The sequence below is a fragment of the Spermophilus citellus genome (assembly GCF_964194105.1).
Source record: "Spermophilus citellus genome assembly, chromosome: 17".
NCBI classification, from domain to species: domain Eukaryota; kingdom Metazoa; phylum Chordata; class Mammalia; order Rodentia; family Sciuridae; genus Spermophilus; species Spermophilus citellus.
Genome location: NC_138199.1, coordinates 8,437,672 through 8,456,327, shown reverse-complemented (window position 1 = coordinate 8,456,327; position 18,656 = coordinate 8,437,672).

Genomic DNA, 18,656 nt, shown 5'->3' with positions numbered 1-18,656 from the left:
AAATACACACACACACACACACACACACACACACACACACACACACCAGACCTCAAGTAATTCTAATTATCATTCAACATTGAAAAGAATTACCATAAGGGAAACTTAGAGTAATGGTCAGTAAGTAAGATAAATAATCTAGGCCTAATAGACAGCTCTCTTATAAACAGTAGGAGGTGTGGGTCTTCCCTCCATGTCCTCCAATAACTAAGCAAAACTTCCCCTGGGTGGTAGAATGAGAGCAGGTGGACATCTCAAGCAAGATCTCTGATAAGTGTCCATGAGGTCACACCAAGAGGGAGCCAGACTTCACTGAGATCCCTAATGACCCAGGCTGCTGATATTCATCCTGGGGTACAGTCCCCACACAGTGAATCTTAGATCTGATATCCCAGGTGACTGATAGGCTAAGGAATCAGTGACAGTGTGTGACTTCCAAGAAGAACCCCAACAGGTGTCACTACTTTGGCTCTCTCTCTAGGCCCACTGTAGATACTCCAACAGTCCCGTGGAGGAATTCACGTGGAGAAGAGCTGAGGTTCATTCAGCCACCGCCATCCCATCCATGCTCTCCTCTGCATCATGGTTCTGTCTGATGTTCATGGGTCTTGACTCGCCCTTCAGCACATCTCGATGTGTATATAAAGAGCCCCGAGGAGTGAGACTCAGGCTCTGTGACTTTCAACCATCACAGTGCCGATGTCACAGTGGGTTGTCAGAAAGAAGAATGGTGCAAATCAGACCACCATCTTCTGTCATTCTTTTAGTACCCATTTGGCATGATTGATGTTTTTGAGTGCTCTTAAGATGGCACTCCAGAGATTTGGTCCAGAGAAGTGATGCAGAAACTGCAAAATGAAAGGATTTTCCCCCCAAAGAATAATGACTCCAAGATCAATCTGTGGAACCTGACTATTTCACTTTGAAACTGATTCCTTGCTTTGAAAAAAAAGATGCTATAGGGGGGTGTAAAAGGACTATTTTCTTGTGCTCTGTTTGGAAAAAAATGTATCTGGAAATATGCATCAATATCCTATATTAACAATATGTATGCTGATAATGGTGCATAATATGTTTAGACTCATAGTCCTTATGAAGCAAGCATAGTTTTCTGAAACATTATATCAATTATGACTATTCTTAAACTGGAAATGTTTATTAAAATGTCATCTAATAATGAATGAGCTAGAAAGTGATGAGACTCCTTAAAAGCACTAATGTGCAGGCATTCCATAGAAGACTCCTTTCAGTGAGGATGTTTGCATTGATCCATTGTCTGAAACATGAACAATGAGTTTTTTCCTTAAATCCATATTATACAAATGAAGTAATTCCCACACTACTTCCATCAAATTAATAATGTCATTTTAAAGTCAAATGAACATGATGTACAAAGCTCATGGAATTACATGGAAAGGAATGCATTGAGTTATTTAAAATATGTTTTCAATTTTAGACTACCAATAATTATTGCTCCAAAGTGATGATAAATAAACCTTTAAGAATTTATGAGTTAGGCTTGTGCTATTCAAAACAGAGCCCAAGATAGAAATTCAGGTAATAAATGCTCCTATGGTTTCTAGGATATAAAATATATTATGATTTTTTTTTAACCAAGGTAATGTAAAAAGACAGTCTCAGGAAAAAAAAAAGATTTCATTCTGTAAACTGCAAAGGAAAGTAGTGAAGAGAAATGAGGACAGATATTGATAGGGACTTCACAGAATGGTTTGTTTTCATAGATATTTGAAGCCCACCCCGTGCAACAACAGACACCTTAACTCTCTAGGAACTAGGCACTGCATGAGTTTGAGCAATTAAAACAGATCATTGTGGTGAAATATACTAACATAAAATTTTCCATTTCTGTTGTTTTAGTCAAGTTTTTCACTGCGGTGGCTAAAAGGACCTGACCCAAACAATCATAGAAGAGGAAAAGTTTATATGAGGGCTTGTAGTTTGGGAGGTCTTAGTCCATAGAAGTTCAGCTGCATTTGGGACCCGAGGAGAGGCAGGACATCATGGTAGGAGAGGGTGGCGGAGGGAAGCAGCTCACATGGTGATCAGAATGCAGAGAGAGAAGATTCTACTCACCAGATACAGCATATATACCCCATATCCCATCCCCCATTGAACCACTTCCTCCAGCCCCATCCCCCCGCCTTCAGTTACTACTCAGTTAATCCCATCAGGAATTAATTAATTGTTTAGGTTAAGGCTCTAGCCTAACCATTTCTCCTCCAAACCTTCTTGCATTGTCTCACACTTGAGCTTCTGGGGTACACCTCACATGGTACCATTCTCAAAACATCCTTGTTTGAATGTGCAGCTCAATGGCATAACATATATTTCTTCCCCTTCTTTCACTTTCCTCTACCTAATCTAAGGTAACGCTGTTTTATTTTTGCATTACAATTCTTAATACACATATATACCACAATTTTTGTATCTCTGTTTGTACATAAAGTATGTTGACACCCAATTCATGTACCCAATACATGTAAATACTGTACATGTATATGGACATAATAATGTCCATCACATTCTACCATCCTTATTAATCCCCTCCACCGCTCTTCCATATCCAGAATTCATCTATTCCTCCCATGCTCTCCCTCCCTACCCCACTATGAGTCAACCTCCTTATATCAGAGAAAACATTCAGCATTTGTTTTTGGGAATTGGCTAATTTCACTTAGCATTATCTTCTCCTACACCATCCATTTACCTGCAAATGCCATGGTTTTATTCTTTTTTAATGCTGAGTAAAATTCCATTGTGTATTTTTATCTCTCCTTATTCTGTATGTTGGGACTTTTCATTATAATGTGTCTTGATATAGATCTGTTGTGATTTTGCACATTTGGCATCCTGTAGACTTCTTGGATTTGGATTTTTATTTCATTCTTCATGTCTGGAAAGTTTTCTGATATTATCATTGAATAGATTGCTCATTCCTTTGGTTTGGACCTCTATGCCTTCCTCTATCCTAATAACTCTTAAATTTAGTCTTTTTATGCTATCCCATATTTCTTAAATGTTTTGGTCTTGGTTTGTTATCATTTTCACAGTGTTGTCTATATTCTCTTTAAGATAATATATTTTATCTTCGTTGTCTGATGTCCTATCTTCTAAGTGGTCTACTCTGTTGGTGATGCTCTCATTTGCATTTTTAATTTTGTTTATTATTTCTTTCAATTCAAGGATTTTTTTTTTTTTTGGTATAACCTCTATCTCCCTGTTGATGTGATCTTTTGCTTCTTGGATTTGTTTATAAATCTCATTGTCTAAGTGATCTTTAACGGCCTGTATTTGTTCCCTTATGTCTTCTTTGAGATCCCCAAACATTTTAATCATGTATATCCTGAAATCCTTCTCTGTAATTTTTTTCTGGTGTAGCTGTTAACTTTTTAAATGATGTATTGTCTAGATTTGTTTGTGGTACTTTCTTTCCTTGTCTTTTCATGTTGCTCGCTTTTCTTCCTTTCCAGCTCTGTGGGACTTATGTGTTATTGTTTTTACCCTATAGATTTGTAGTGCTCTTGTATGGTTCTAAGATCCCTCCTTTGTGGGGAAGGACAATGTCAGCAGTTCCCAATAACAACAGTACATCACCTATGAACAAATTATTGTTATTAAGACACTTGTAGTTAGTCTCAATGTCTAGAAATGTTGGATTCAATTATTATTTAAAATATAATCAGTAGTTTCATAAAAGGTGTACAGTTTCCAGTGGCAGACAGTGACCTGGGGGTCAGGTATAGGATGATATGCTAAGGGGGGAAGATGTGAGGGTATGGGATTAATAAAACTTAGGAAATTTGAAGGAGAACTCTAATGACGTGGGTTATTAGCAGGGGAATAAACAGGAGGTAATTTAGGGTAGACAAGTATGTGGAAGGACAGTAGAGTTCATAAAAACAAACATACATATGTATTTAGAAAAATACAGGATGTTAAAATAGTAAAATTTGGAGGGTGAAAGAATAAGAAAGAGAAGAAGGAAAAAAAGGAAAGAAAGAGAAAAAAGAGAAAGAAGAAAACAAAGAAAAAAGTGGGGGTGGGTTTATGCAATTCCTCCATATTATTTTATTCAGGTGACTCAATTCTCAAAGTTCTATTTCATGTAAATTTCTTGGTTTTATGTATGTTGGGGTTGTGAGGGCCAGAGGACAGAAGGGTAAAGGAGAAAGATGGATAAGAAGGAAAAAAAAATACTCCTAGAATTCCGTTTCCTTTATGCTTCCCTTCTCTTCCAGTAGGTGGAGGTGTCTATTTTAAGCTGGAGTTTGTGTCCTCAGGGGGGATAGGTAACCAGGGTGAGAAGACTTGAGCCCCTGGTATTGTCTCCCTCTCCTGCCTGGAGCTTCTTGATCCTGGCCTCTCTGTTTTGCTCCAGGTTTTAGACCCCTCCCCTTTCTTGCTGATCAGGTCCCAACTGCAGGGGGACCTCTCACCCTCAGGCTCTCACCAGGTGGGTGGAGCCCTGTTTGACTTGTGCCCCCATTCAGCTGAGAGCAGCTTTGGTGCTGGGCAGTCACTGTGCTGAGTAATTGCAGCTGGGGAGGGGGGGAAGCGGGAGGAAGTTGGAAACCAGGTACCTGTTCAAACTGAAGTCCTCACTGATAGCCATGCCCACCAAAAATGTCCAGAGGGTTTTTCCAAGATGGAGTCGGTCTGCTTCCAGCGCTGGGGTGTCTGGTGAGGTGCAGGGGAGCTGGGATGGCCTTGTGCTACGGCTAGATTGCAGCCATATGACCTGCGTGGGAGCAGAGCATAGCTGATTAGGTGACTCTGGTACCTGCTTGAGAGCCGTGGGTGCTAGCTCTGTGGCCTTTGGGTCTGGAGTCCAGGGTCTCACTGGAACATGGAGGCTCTGATTTCTGCGCAGGTGGTTGCAGCTCTGGTAGTGTCTGTGAAAATCCGCTGCATAGGGGTCCTGTTGCCTGCTCTGAGATGTTGTATTCCGTTTAGGTGAGAATTTGTGGAGACACCACCTGACTGCTTTCTTGGTTTAATTCCACAGAGCAGACAGAAACAGTATCTCCTCTATTCCACCATCTTGGATCCTCCTCCTGTACCACATTTTCTTTATCCATTTATCTATTGAAGGGCACCTAGCTTGGTTCCATAGCTTAGCTATTGTGAATTGAGCTGCTATGAATTTTGATGTAGCCACATCACTATAGTATACCGATTTTAAGTCCTTTCAGTATATGCCAAGGAGTGGGATAACTAGGTCAAATGGTGGTTCCATTCCAAGTTTTCTGAGGAAACTCCATACTGCTTTCAGAGTGATTACACCACTTTGCATGCCACCAGCAATGTGTGAGTGTACCTTTTTCCCTACATCCTCACCAACATTTATTGTTACTTGAGTTCTTGAGAATGGCCATGAAGCCTGGAGTGAGTGAAATCTTAGTGTAGTTTTAATTTGCATTTTTCTAATTTCTAGAGATGATGAACATTTTTACATATATTTGTAACCATTTGTATTTCTTTTTTTTCTTTATTTTATTGGTTGTTCAAAACATTACAAAGCTCTTGACATATCATATTTCATACATTAGATTCAAGTGGGTTATGAACTCCCATTGTTACCCCAAATACAGATTGCAGAATCACATTGGTTACACATCCACTTTTTTACATATTGCCATACTAGTGTCTGTTGTATTCTGCTATCTTTCCTATCCTCTACTATCCCCCCTCCCCTCCCCTCCCCTCTTCTCTCACTACCCCATCTACTGTAATTCATTTCCCTCCTTGTTTATTTTCCCATTACCCTCACAACCTCTTATATGTAATTTTGTATAGCAATGAGGGTCTCCCTCCATTTCCATGCAATTTCCCTTTTCTCTCCATTTCCCTCCCACCTCATGTCTCTGTTTAATGTTAATCTTTTCTTCCTGCTCTTCCTCTCTGCTCTGTTCTTAGTTGCTCTCATTATATCAAAGAAGACATTTGGTATTTGTTTTTTAGGGATTGGCTAGCTTCACTAAGCATAATCTGCTCTAGTGCCATCCATTTCCCTGCAAATTCCATGATTTTGTCATTTTTTAGTGCTGCCTAATACTCCATGGTGTATAAATGCCACATTTTTTTTATCCACTCATCTATTGAAGGGCATCTGGGTTGGTTCCACAGTCTAGCTATTGTGAATTCTGCTGATATGGACATCGATGTGGCAGTATCCCTGTAGTATGCTCTTTTAAGTTCTTCAGGGGATAGTCCGAGAAGGGCAATAGCTGGTTCAAATGGTGGTTTTATTCCAAGCTTTCCCAGGAATCTCCATACTGCTTTCCAAATTGGCTGCACCAGTTTGCAGTCCCACCAGCAATGTACAAGAGTACCCTTTTCCCCACATCCTTGCCAGCACTTGTTGTTGTTAGACTTCAGAATGGCTGCCAATCTTACTGGAGTGAGATGGTATCTTAGGGTGGTTTTGATTTGCATTTCTCTGACTGCTAGAGATGATGAGCATTTTTTCATGTACTTGTTGATTGATTGTATCCCCTCCTCTGAGAAGTGTCTGTTCAGGTCCTTGGCCCATTTGTTGATTGGGTTATTTGTTATCTTATTGTCTAATTTTTTGAGTTCTTTGTATACTCTGGATATTAGGGCTCTATCTGAAGTGTGAAGAGTAAAAATTTGTTCCCATGATGTAGGCTCCCTATTTACCTCTCTTATTATTTCTCTTGCTGAGAAAAAACTTTTTAGTTTAAGTAAGTCCTATTTGTTGATTCTTGTTATTAACTCTTGTACTATGGGTGTCCTTTTAAGGAATTTGGAGCCCGACCCCACAATATGTAGATCAGAGCCAACTTTTTCTTCTATCAGACGCAGAGTCTCTGATTTGATATCAAGCTCCTTGATCCATTTGGAGTTAACTTTTGTGTATGGCGAGAGGAGGGGATTCAGTTTCATTGTGTTGCATATGGATTTCCAGTTTTTCCAACACCATTTGTTGAAGATGCTATCCTTCCTCCATTGCGTGCTTTTAGCCCCTTTATCAAATATAAGATAGTTGTAACTTTGTGGATTAGTCTCTGTGTCCTCTATTCTGTACCATTGGTCTACCAACCTGTTTTGGTACCAGTACCATGCTGTTTTTGTTACTATTGCTCTGTAATATAGTTTGAAATCTGGTATCGCGATACCACCTGATTTACCCTTCCTGCTTAGAATTGCTTTTGCTATTCTGGGTCTTTTATTTTTCCATATGAATTTCATGATTGCTTTATCTATTTCTACAAGAAATGCCATTGGGATTTTGATTGGCATTGCAGTAAACCTATAGAGAACTTTTGGTAATATCGCCATTTTGATGATGTTAGTTCTGCCTATCCATGAACAGGGTATATTTTTCCATCTTCTAAGATCTTCTTCTACTTCTCTTTTTAGGGTTCTGTAGTTTTCATTGTATAAAACTTTCACCTCTTTTGTTAGGTTGATTCCAAAGTATTTTATTTTTTTTGAGGATAGTGTGAATGGAGTATTTTTCCTCATTTCCGTTTCAGAAATTTTGTCGCTGATATACAGAAATGCCTTTGATTTATGCATGTTGATTTTATATCCTGCCACTTTGCTGAATTCATTTATTAGTTCTAGTAGTTTTTTGTAGACCCTTTTGGGTCTTCTAGGTATAGAATCATGTCACCCGCAAATAGTGATAATTTAAGTTCTTCTTTTCCTATTTTTATGCCTTTAAGTTCTTTCGTCTGTCTAATTGCTCTGGCCAGTGTTTCGAGAACTATGTTGAATAGAAGTGGTGATAGAGGGCATCCCTGTCTTGTTCCAGATTTTAGAGGTAATGCCTTCAGTTTTTCTCCATTTAGGATGATGCTAGACTGAGGTTTAGCATATATAGCTTTTACAATGTCAAGGAAAGTTCCTGTTATCCCTAGTTTTTCTAATGTTTGAACATAAAGAGATGCTATACTTTGTCAAATGCTTTTTCTGCATCTATTGAGATGATCATATGGTTCTTATCTTTAAGTCTATTGATGTGGTGAATAACATTTATTGATTTCTGTATATTGAACCATCCTTGCATCCCAGGGATGAATCCAACTTGATCATGGTGCACAATTTTTTTGATGTGCCTTGGTATCCGATTTGCCAGAATTTTATTGAGGATTTTTGCATCTAGGTTCATCAGAGATATTGGTCTGTAGTTTTCTTTCTTTGAGGTGTCTTTGTCTGGTTTCAGAATCAGGGTGATGTTGGCCTCATAGAATGAATTTGGCAGAGCTCCCTCTTTTTCTATTTCCTGAAATAACTTGAAAAGTATTGGTATTACTTCTTCTTTAAAGGTTTTGTAAAACTCTGCTGTATACCCATCAGGTCCTGGGCTTTTCTTGGTTGGTAGTCTTTTTTGATTGCTTCTTCTATTTCATCCATTGATATTGGTCTGTTTAAATTGTGTGTATCCTCCTGACTCAGTCTGGGCAAATCATATGACTTAAGAAATTTATCGATGTCTTCACTATCTTCCATTTTATTGGAATATAGGTTTTCAAAATAATTTCTAATTGTCTTCTGTATTTCTGTAGCATCTGTTGTGATATTGCCTTTTTCATCCCATATGTTAGTAAATTGAGTTCTCTCTCTTCTTCTCTTTGTTAGCATGGCTAAGGGTCTGTGGATCTTATTTATTTTTTCGAAGAACGAACTTTTAGTTTTGTTAATTTTTTCAATAGTTTCTTTTGTTTCAATTTCGTTGATTTCCACTCTGATTTTAATTATTTCTTGCCTTCTGCTACAGTTGCTGTTGTTTTGCTCTTCCTTTTCTAGGGCTTTGAAATGAAGTGTGAGCTCATTTATTTGTTGGTTTTTCCTTTTTTTGAGGAATGACCTCCAGGCGATGAATTTCCCTCTTAAAACTGCTTTCATTGTGTCCCATAGATTCCAATATGTTGTGTCTGTATTTTCATTTATCTCTAAGAATTTTTTGATTTCCTCCTTTATGTCTTCTGTAACCCCTTGATCATTCAGTAACATATTGTTCATTTTCCATGTGATGTAGGATTTTTCCTTCCTTCTTTTATCATTGAGTTCCAGTTTCATTCCATTATGATCAGATAAAATGCAAGGTATTATTTCCACCCCTTTATATTTACTGACGGTTGCCCTATGGCATAATATATGGTCTATTTTTGAGAAGGATCCATGTGCTGCTGAGAAAAAAGTATATCCACTTGATGATGGTTGATATATTCTATATATGTCAGTTAAGTCTGTGTTATTGATTGTGATATTGAGTTCTATAGTTTCTTTATTCAACTTTTGTTTGGAGGATCTGTCCAATGGTGAGAGAGGTGTGTTGAAGTCACCCATAATTATTGTGTTGTGGTCTATTTGATTCTTGAACTTGAGGAGAATTTGTTTTATGAACGTCGCAGCACCATTATTTGGTGCATAAATATTGATAATTGTTATGTCTTGTTGGTGAATGGTTCCTTTTAACAGTATATAATGTCCTTCCTTATCCCTTTTGATTAACTTAGTCTTGGAGTCGATTTTATTCGATATGAGGATGGCCTCCCCTGCTTGCTTATGAGGACCGTGTGCGTGGTATATTTTTTCCGAACCTTTCACCTTCAGTCTGTGTATTATGTCTTTTCCAATCAGATGTGTCTCCTGGAGGCAACATATTGTTGGATTTGTTTTTTTAATCCATGTTACCAGCCTATCTCGCTTTATTGGAGAGTTTAAGCCATTATCGTTTAGAGTTACTATTGATATATGGTTTGTACTGCCAGCCATGTTTGATTATTCATCTTTTTTTTAAATTTAGTTTGTTTCTCCATGATTATCTTCCCCGCCCTCTCATTACTGAGGCACTTCCCACTGATTTTTTTGGTTATTGTTTTTCATTTCTTCCTCGTGTAGTGTTTTGCTCAAGACACTTTGCGATGCTGGTTTTCTGGCTGCAAATTCTTTTAGCTTTTGTTTATCATGAAAGATTTTTATTTTGTTGTCGTACCTGAAGCTTAATTTTGCTGGATACAGAATTCTTGGTTGGCATCCATTGTCTTTCAGTGTTTGAAATACGTTGTTCCAGGATCTTCTTGCTTTCAGCGTCTATGATGAAAAATCCATTGTTAACCTTATTGGTTTACCCCTGAATGTAATCTGCCTCCTTTCTCTTGTAGCCTTTAATATTTTCTCTTTGTTCTGTATATTGGCTATCTTCATAACAATGTGTCTTGGCGTTGGTCTACTGTGATTTTGTGTGCTTGGTGTCCTGTATGCATCTACAATTTGTATATCTGTTTCCTTTTTTATTTCTGGAACGTTTTCTGTAATTATTTCATTCAGCAGGTTACTCATTCCCTTGGTTTGAATCTCTGTACCTTCCTCTATCCCAATGACTCATAAGTTTGTTTTTTTTTTATGTTATCCCATATCTCTTGGATGTTTTTCTCGTGATTTTTTACCAGCCTTTCTGAGTTGGCTAGACTCTTTTCAAGATGATATATTTTGTCTTCATTATCTGACATACTGGCTTCTACTTGTTCCACTCTGTTAGTGATACTCTCAATTGGGTTTTTAATTTGGTTTATCGTTTCCTTCATTTCTAGAATTATTGTTTGATTTTTTTTATAATCTTTATCTCCTGATAAAGATGCTTAACTTCTTCTTTTATCTGTTTATGTAATTCATTTTCAATGTGTTCTTTCACTGTTTGGATTTGCTGTCTTGTATCCTCTTTAAGGTTCCATTCCATCTGTCTAAGGTATTGCTTGAGTTCTTTATATGACCATTTTTCTGATGACTCTAGGTCCTCCTGAATATTTAGGCTGTCCTTCATTGTTTGTACTCCTTTTCTTCCTTGCTTTTTGAAGCTGCTCATGTTACTTCTTGTTCTGTTTGACTGCTGAGTTACTGTTTACTCTTATAAATTTATTTGATGCTGTCGCCGCTGGTTTCAATGAAGTTATCTCCTCCACCCGTGATGTCAGTTCTCTGCCATGGTAGTATCCCATGCAAATTGTGACTGTACGTTCCCTTTGCCAGGTGACCAATGCAACTGGTGGGTCCTGACTGTCTCTCCCAAGCCCCGTTTCAATCCTGTAGCCACTGCCTATGAAGGCTCAGTTAGCTTTTACCTCTGTAAGTTCAGAAGGGCCGACCAGTTATTTCAGCGGGATCATTAGTGCTGAGTCACGAGAAGCAGGCAAACCGGAGCTTGAATGCAGCCGATCCGGGCTCGGTGTGTGTTCTGAGAGGCCCAAACTCTTCGCCCCAGATCCACGTCAGCTCAGCATTGCCTAGTGATCCAAGTATTGATGGATACTGCTTTCAGATTGTTTTTCAGGTCTGAGTGATTCAACTCGTGTTCGTGAAGTACAGAAACAATCCAAAAGAGACATTGAATCGCTTTAGATCACAGAAAATGACAAAAATCCATCTATTTCAAAGAAGAGTTTTGATTTATCTTCCTTTTGAGATGCAGAAATATCCTACCTAGCGGCGACCAGGGCCAGTAACTCTTCAGGTTGCTTGCTGTGCAGGGCCAGGGCAGGCCGGAGCCCCAGAATCCGGGAGCCCACCTTGCAGAGAGGCGAAGGGATAGTGCTAGGCCCGCTCCCAGCGTGGGCCAAAGAGCACAAGAGTGCCACACGACGGCGACCGGAGACCGTCAGCCTGGAACTCTGTCCCAGAGCCAGGCCCCATTTGTATTTCTTCTTCTGTGAAGTGTCTGTTCAATTCTTTAGCCCATTTATTGATTTTTAAAAATTTATTTATTTATTTATTTATTTATTTATTTTTGGTGTTGAGTTTCTTGAGTTCTTTATATATCCTAGAGATTAATGCTGTATCTGATGTGCAGGTGGCAAAGATTTTCTCCCATTTTGTAGCCTCTTTCAGTTCTTGATTGTTTGTGTTGCTGTGAAGAAGCTTTTTAGTTTGATACAATCCCATTTATTGTTTCTCAATTTGCTTCTTATGCTTTAGAAGTCTTTTTGAGGAATTTGGTTCGAAGCTGACATGATGGAGATTTGAGCCCACTTATTCTTCTAGTAGATGCAGGGTCTCTGATTTAATGCTTAGGCATCCTTGATCCACTTAGTGTTGAGTTTTGTACAGGGCAAGAAATAGGGGTCTAATTTCATTTATAAATTTCCAGTTTCTCCAGCACCATTTGTTGAAGAGGCTGTCTATTCTCCAATGTATGCTTATGGTGCCTTTGTTTGTATGAGATAACTATATTTACATGTGTTTGTCTCTGTGTTCTCTATGCCATACTATTGGCCTTCATGTCTGTCTTGATGCCAAAACCATGCCATTTTTGTTACTATAGCTCTGTAGTATAACTTAAGTTCTGGTATTGTGATTCCGCGTACGTTACTTTTCTTGCTGAGGGTTGCTTTGGCTATTCTGGGCCTCTTATTTTTCTGAATAAATTTTGTGACTGCTCTTTCTATTTATATGAAGAATATGATTGGAACTTCAACATAAATTGTGTTACATCTGTTTAGTGCTTTTGGTAATATGGCCATTTTGACAATATTAATTCTTCCTATCCAAGAACATGGGAAATCTTTCCATCTTCTAAGGTCTTCTTTAATTTCTTTCTTTAGTGTTCTGTAGTTTTTGTTGTGGAGGTATTTTACTTCTTTTGTTAGATTGATTCCCAAATATTTTATTTTCTTTGAGGCTATTGTGAATGAGATAGTTTTTCTAACTTCTCTTTTAGTTGATTCATTACTGATATATAGGAATGAATTTGATTATGGGTATTAATTTCATATCCTTCTACTATATTGATGCCATTTATTAGTTCTAGAAGTTTTCTGGTGGAGTTTTTTGGTATTATAAATATAGAATCATGTCATCAGCAAATAGAGTTAGTTTGATTTCTTCTTATCTATTTGTATCCCTTTAATTTGTTTCATCTGCCTAAATGTTCTGTTTAGAGTTTCCAGGACTATGTTGAATAAAAATGGTGAAATATGGAATCCCTGTCTTATTTCAGAATTTTGAGGGAATGCTTTCAAATTTTCTCCATTTAGAATGATGCTGGCCTTGGGCTTAGCATAGATAGCTTTTACAATGTTGAAATATATTCCTACTATTCCTTGTTTTTCCAGTGTTTTGAACATGAATGGGTGTTGTATTTTGCCAATTTTTTTTCTGCATCTATTGACATATTCATGTGATACTTATTTTTAAGTCTATTGGTATGAAAAATTACATTTATTGATTTCTTTATGTTGAACCTACATCTCTGGGATGAACCCTATTTGATCATGGGGCACTATCTTTTTAATATGTTTTTGTATGCAATTTGCCAGTATTTTATTAAGAATTTTCATATCTATGTTCTCAGGGATATTAGTCTGAAATTTGATTTCTTTGATGTGTCTGTCTGGTTTTGGTGTCAAGTTGATACTGGCTCCATAGGATAAGTTTGGAAGGAAGGAATCCCTTCTCTTCTATTTCATGGAATAATTTGAGGAAGATTGGTATTAGTTCTTCTTTGAAGATCTGTTAGAACTCAGCTGAGTATCTGTGTGATCCTTGGATTTTCTTTGTTGGGTGTCATCATTTCATTGCTTGAAATTGATCTGTTTAAATTTTCTACATCCTCCTGATTCAATTTACATAGGCTATGTGCCTAGAAATGTATCAATGGCTTTGAGAGTTTCTATTTAATTAGAGTATACATTTTCAAAATAGGTTCAAATTATCATCGGTATTTAAGTAGCATCTGTTGTGACATCTCTTTTTTAGTATGAAATTTAATAATTTGAGTTTTCTCTTTCTATTTGTTAGATTGGCTAAGAGTTTATCAAATTTGTTGATTTTTTTTCCAAAGAATCAACTTTTTGTTGTGTTGATTTTGGGGGTTGTTTGTTTGTTTGTTTCAATTTCATTGATTTCAACTCTGATTTTAATTATTTTCTGTCTTCTACTCTTTTGGTGTTGATTTTTTTCTTCTTTTTCTAGGGCTTTGACATATAATGTTAGGTTATTGTTGACTTTCTGTTCTTTTAATGAATGAATTCAATGCATTAAACTTTCCTCTTAGCACTGCCTTCATGGTGTACAAGAGATTTTGATATATTGTATCACTATTCTCACCTCTCAGTATTTTTTAATTTCATTTCTTATTTCTTCTGCTATCCATTGGTTGTTCAATAGCATATTATTAAGTATTCAAGTGTTATGGTAGCTTCTATTTTTTATCATTGATTTTTAATTTTATATTATTATGATCTAATAGAATGCAATATATTATCTGTTTTTTTTTTTTTTTTGTATTTGCCAAGAGTTCCTTTGTGGCCTAAGATATGATCCATTTTAGAGAGAAGAATCCATGTGCTGCTGAGAAGTGTATTCAGTCCTTGATTGATGGCATACTATATATATTATAATAAGTGTAAATTATTTATTGTATTTATTAGATTCCTATCTTTTTATTCATTTTTTGTTTGGAGGATCTATCCAGTGGTGAAAGAGGTGTGTTAAAATCACCTGGTATTATAGTGTTGTGGTCTATTTGCTTCTTGAAATTGAGAAGGATTTGTTTGATGTATGTAGGTGTTTGGTGGCATAATTATTTCTGATTGTCATGTCTTGTTGAAAAAGCAGTATGAAATGTTCTTCTTTGTACTTTCAGATTGACTTTGGATTGAAGTCCACTTTATTTGATATGAGGATAGAAACACTTGTTTATTTTCAAGATCCATGTGAATAATGTTTTTTTTTTTTTTTGCCAAAAATCCAATCCATGAAAACTAACTTACTTCAAAAATGCTAGAAATGAGGGAAAAAACCCCACAAATATGAGAATGTATAAATGTCTATGTACCACTAAGGTAATAATTAAACATAGAAAAGAAAAAAAAGAAAAAATTCTATGAAATGTTAAATAATTCTTTCTGTTGGAGTTCAAATGGAGTTCAAAAGATTCTCAGCTTCTCTTCTCAACAGTTTTAGGTGTAATAATCTGGAGCATGTTGGTACACCCTCTGGATTGCTGGAGTGAGATAGATAATCATGTGAGCGGAATTCCTGGAGGCAGGATTTAGGCTTAGGTAGGCCCAGGCTCTTTGATAAATGCCAATTGAACTGGAGATCTTACAGGATCTAGTAATTGCTGATCCATGTTGGAAAACTATACTCCAAGGATTTCCCCTGGGTCCCACTTGTGTGATAGAGAAGCCACATATTACCTAGGGACCCCACATTTTCTGACCTTGTGTTTAGTCTCCCAGCCAGACATATCTTTCCCAGATGGTCCTACAAGTAGTCAGATTAGAGGGGAAGGGGTAGAGTTGGGTGGGTTTCCATGACCAGTTGTCCCCCATGCAAACCTCTTTCCACATTTGATTTTCTGGGTTTCACAACATGGAGCAGCTAGGAAAGCAACCTCTTCCATTCTGCCACCTAGAAACCAACTCTACTAATATCATTTTAAATCTAAATGAACAGGATGTGTGTATATATATATATATATATATATATATATATATATATATATATATACACACACACACACACACACATACATACACTGGATTATAAGGAAGGATTTTATTTGGTTATTTAAAATGTGTTTTTATGTGTAAATTATCAGTTATGTTGCTCCAAAGTGATGGTAAATAAACCTTAAAAAATTTGCATGTATCCACGTTGTAGCATGCATCAGCATCTCCTTCCTTTTTAAGGATATGATATTCCAGTGTTTGTGCATGCCACATTTTATTTACCCATTTCCCTAGTAATGCATAATTATTAGCATTTTTTCCACCTTCAGCTATAGTGAATAATGTTGCTGTGAACATAAGTGTACAAATAATTTAACCAATGCCTAAATTTCTACTATTTCTTGAATTAAAACACCTTATGTTTGTGATCGAGGTTTTCTAGTGACATGAAGTCATATGGGTTGATAAGCCATTTCACAGTTAACAACTGCTGCTGGGATATTGAATAATATTTTAAAATTCCAAGATGCCAGAAACTTTGAAGCAGACACTAAGTCAGAAGCAAATATACTCCACAAGTGTATGCAACAAAGTGCTTTGGGGAATGAGACAATCAAATGACAAGCTTACCCATCTACAGCCAAAATAGGATAACAGATACTATGAGAATAGGAGCGTAAGAAAGGGTACCTCGGCCTGACTTGCGCTGGAGGGAGGGTGCAGAAGGGAAGGAAGGGGCTGTCAGGGAAGGATGTCAACGCAAGCATCCTTGAACAACCCCTGAACTGGGCATGAGGAAGAGCCACACACAAATCCAAAGGGAAACAAGACACTCAGACAAGTGGAAGTCATGAATTAAGATGGAAGGTGATAAAACCTTGGCCTCCTGAGCTAAACAACACTAATATATTGGATGAAACTGTCCTGGAATCCTTGAACATCTCACTGTCATAAGAAATAAACTGAAAATAGCTGCTAGTTGTTTTTTTTTATTTCCCTTTTCTGTTCCCAAAACCATAAGAAAGACCATATTTTTTTTTCAGTGATAATCCATCCTAGGATTCAAATTAACTTGATAATTGCATGCATAAGTCAAGGCATGCTGAAGTTTCTAAAAAAAATTCCCACTCATAGTGTGTATGTGTATCATATATATTTATATATGAATTATATATATACATACAAGTGCACATATTACATATTTTATGTAATTTTGTATGAATATATACTATAATATGTATATTAATTACATTTGTATACTCATATATTAATAAATGTAATACAGCTATATATGTTATATGTTACATATGTAGATATATGGATATGGACATATATGCTTTCTTTGATGGTGAAACCTATCATCTTCTTTGAATAAGGAAAGCTTGCTTTCTCTCCATTCCCTATTAATATATTTTTCTCCATCCCTCAACATTTCCCCCTTAAGAATATCGGGGAGGAGAGAGACATGGGAAATATGGAGGAACTTTGGTTGGGCAAAGGAGAGGGAAGGTAGGCAGGGTGCATGAGGGCAGGAAAGATGGTGGAATGAGATGGACATCATTATCCTAGGTACTTGTATGACTGCACATATGGTGTGACGCTACATTGTGTACAACCATAGAAATGTAAGTTGTACTGCAATTGTGTACAATGAATCAAAATGCATCCTGCTAATTAAAAGACATTTATTAATTAAAAATAGTAATACATTGGAAGATACTGGTCCTGAGAATACATTAATGATCAAAACCCACACATCCCTGCCCTACATGGAACACATGTTCCCGTGCAGCATTACAATATAAAGTAAAATATATGGCCACCAGATGGTAACTAATGCTCCAAAGAAAACAACAAGGTGGGAAAAGAAGAAGTGTCACATGGGGCTACCTTTTTAGAAGAACTGGGGCCCAAAGCCTCACTGATCCAGTGACTTCTGGGTGATGGTTGGAGAGAGGGAACCTTGCGGATACCTAGGGTAGAAACATGCTGACTCTGTTCCAGGAATCTCCAACAGGTTGGGGAAGAACAGAGTAAACTCCAGAGTAGTAGCACATGAGGTCTGAGTGGGGTAGGGCAGATCATGTAAAGCCTTTTCAATTCTCTTCAGTTCTTTTAAACATTTTCTCAAATGTGTTTGGGTATCAACTGCTTCCTTTCCATTACGAGCAAGTGTTGTGTGTTTTCTTAGCTGATGTGTTTGTCTAATTTGGCACCCCTTAGCTGCAGGGCCAAATAACAGCTGAAGTTGCTTATATCAAAGTTGTCATATAAAGCTGTGGGTATGACAAACCCTCCAACCACAAACCCAGTGTCTCTTTCACTTCCTTCCTGGATAGGGAACATCCTCAACCTAACAACTTCCCATCACCCTGGTGAGAAAGTCTCTAGCCTGGGCTTTTCCTTCACTCCTTTCTGACCCTGAATCAGAACTTGCATTTTTCCCATGTGACCCTGCATGACACAGTTTTTCTCCCTTCTTTCAGGAAATATGAGTGATAAATTCTCATTTCAGTGACATTGGTTTCTCCATATTGCCACTTAGTTATGTCCAAAGTTGAAATACGTGGGTATAATTGAGACAAGACATTGCAAGATATTGCATCATCTGTTAGAGATGAACCCAGTTGACATGCTTTTGCTATGGAATATGGTTTTACTTATATCTGTAAAATACTAAAATATATTGTCTAACATTTTATTATTAATTTTGAGACTTGGAACCTCCTATAAAACCATCTGGGAAATCTGGATTAGAGCTTGTGGTTCAGAATCAATGCATAAGAGGAACCTCTAACTCTTAAGTTTTGTATTTACAGATTTAAGATCTTAGCACCCTCTGGCAGTCTGTATAGTACAAGGAATTCAAAGCAATGACAAACCAAATTGTCATTGAATGGGAAAAAAAGGAGAGTGTTAAAAAAAAAATACTGGTAAGTTAGGAATAGATTGGCATGCAAGATACAAAAGGGCTTCCTAAAAGTAGACTGTACTGTGGGAAGCCATTCTAACACGTGATTGGGTGACTCCTGTTAAGGGCCTGAGGCGCTTTGGCTTTGTCAAAGCTTTCCCGACCCTTTCCTGATGAGAGAGCCCATCCGTGTGGGGGTGTGCCTGACCACTTACCCCGGGGACCCAATCACTGACCCTGACCTTGGAGTGAAGCCCCCCCTCAACCTTCATTGGATGGAATTCTCCCCTGAATCTCTTGTT